The sequence below is a fragment of the Cavia porcellus genome, unplaced genomic scaffold (assembly GCF_034190915.1).
Source record: "Cavia porcellus strain 051 isolate PalLab524CR breed Dunkin Hartley unplaced genomic scaffold, mCavPor4.1 scaffold_7, whole genome shotgun sequence".
NCBI lineage: Eukaryota > Metazoa > Chordata > Mammalia > Rodentia > Caviidae > Cavia > Cavia porcellus.
Window position 1 is genome coordinate 67891752 of NW_026947490.1, and position 2401 is coordinate 67894152.

A 2401-nucleotide genomic window follows, 5' to 3' on the forward strand; every position below is an offset into this window, starting at 1 on the left:
GGCGAAGTATGCAGATGCCCGCGGGTGTGCGGGACGTGCACTCTGCTCGCTGGGAAGCCCAGGCCGCCGGGTCGCCGAGCCGCGTAGCACGGTGCCCACGAGGCCAGTAGACACTGAAGCCCGACCCCGCGGTGCCCCCCCCCCCAACCCTGGCAAGGCCGCTCGGCGCCTGCGGGCGACCAGGTGTGCGGCTTTCTCATGCATTGCGGATGCAAATGCACCGGCGACCTACCCCCAGCCTTCCCTGAGAGCTGAGCGGCTGAGCGGCTTTGCGGCGCGCCCGACCAAACTTTTTTGAAGTGGGTCAGCATTTTCCAGATTATTTTGGGAACAGAATAGTTTGGGATAGCGGAAGGGGGCTTTATAAATGCTTTCAATTCTGCACGCTGTAGATGTCCTCCTCGTTCATGAAAGTTGTTTGCTGGTTTCCTAGGGTTTTGAGTCTGGGTGTGGACGCCAGATGGACACTTGGCTCCTCTGGTCTTTGTAGCCTTTCTCCACACCTTGGAAAAAGTTGGGAAAGCACACGGCAGCACCTGGTTCTGTAACGGGCTGTGTTAGACTTGTGTGAGGGATCGCATAACCACGTGACAAAGCTGGATTCTGCTGGGGATCACCAGGAGACAGGACCTAGTCGCAAACGATTACCAGACACCTGGCTCGGACTCCTGGCTTAGGAGACGGGACTGAGAAACCTTACCACTCGCTCCTGTTTTAAGTCGATGGTGCATTTTGGGAAATGTGAGCTTTTTAAGAAAACTCACAGAAAAAATTGTGGGGGATCAGGGACGGTGACACATCTAGGCCGAGAGGGATTTTTTGTGAAGATTTCTGTATTACCCAGAGGAGTGGTTAAGCTCGGTAGCATGTCGGAAGATGCCTCTCCAGGGGAAAAATGGGGCCTTATTCCTAGTTGAGAGTTTTGTTCCAGGGAAGCCTACACTTAAACTGAAGGGCGAGAAAACATCACCAGGGTAAGGAATGTGATGTGATTTAATACGTGAAGGGGAGGAAACAGCAGACGACCCCCGGTTTATAGTTTTGAAGGGGCTAGGTGGGTGGTGATACCTCTGCGGTAGGAATTACTGGGAGGCAAATTAGTTATGAGTGTGAGTTAAATTCCTGGCCTCCTGGCCATTCGAGGTGCATTTTGGAGTTGGAGATGCAAATCTGAGTTCATCAGCATGTAAATGGAGTCTAAATCCCTGGAGGGAGAGGGGATTAATCCCAAAGGGCTCAGGAAGAAGTGTAGGAGACCTTGGACAGAGCTCTGCTGAACCTGAAAATGGAATGGCTGAAGGAGCAAGTGTGGCCAGAGCCGAGCCTTTATCCTGCAGCTGCCCTGGCTGCTGCTGTGGCCTGCCTGCTGTCTGTGTCTGTGTTTCTGTCTCTTAATGTTCATTATTATTCTCAAAGTGTGACCTGTGCCACACTTCACTGCCCCCAACAGCAAATGCACTGTGTGTGTGTGTGTGCGCGCGCGCGCGCGCGCTCGCTCACGGGCATGGGGGAGGTGGCAGTGCTGGAGATGCAATTCTGGGCCTCATGCATGCTAGGCAAACACTACCACTGAGCCATATTCCCAGCCCTGAGTGGATGCACCCTAAAGAGAAAATAGATACCCTCGGAGGAAACCCTCTACTGCTACCTGGAGCCCCCTCCCTCCCTTCATCAAAGTCAGTGTCTCAGAGCAGGACTGCCCTCCGCCTGTACCCCAGCTTCTGCCCCTCCAACAATAGCCCATTTCTGAGAACTGGCCCTGTTTGTGCTGTTCAAAGTGCTTCATAAGCTCCAGTCAGAATTCTGCCCGAAGTCTCCTTGAGAAGGAAACTAGGGGACAGAGTAACTAAACAGCTTGCCAAGGTTATTTGGTAGTTTGAAGTTCCCCAAGATAGATCAACAAGGATTAGAGGGAAGGAGGTTAATTTTGGAAATGATCCCAGGAAATGTAAGTCATAAAGTGAGCAAAATAAGACCAAAAAAACAGAAAAAAATCAGAAAAAGTATTTAAGATGTAAATGGTGTTACAAATGATATCTAGATGTCTCCCCCCAAAGCCTCATGGGCCCATAGGCGGGGCTTCTGGGATTGATTGGATCATGAATGTGTGATGTGATTGGTCCACTGGTGGGCTTAGCATAATGTGGATGATGGGCTTTATAGTAAAGAGTGAAGACCCATCCTGGATATGGGTGGCACCAACCATCAGGCTTGTGGCGGGCCTGGATGGAATAAAAAGGGAAAGGAGTCATGCTGCTTCCTGCCTGTCACGCCATGCACTGTTTCTCTGCCATGCTGCCCTGTCTTGGTAGCAACCAGCTATGGACTAAAACTTCAAAAAACTGTCAGTCAAAACAAACCTACCTTCCTTTAACTTGTGGGTGTCAGGTATTTTGTCCCA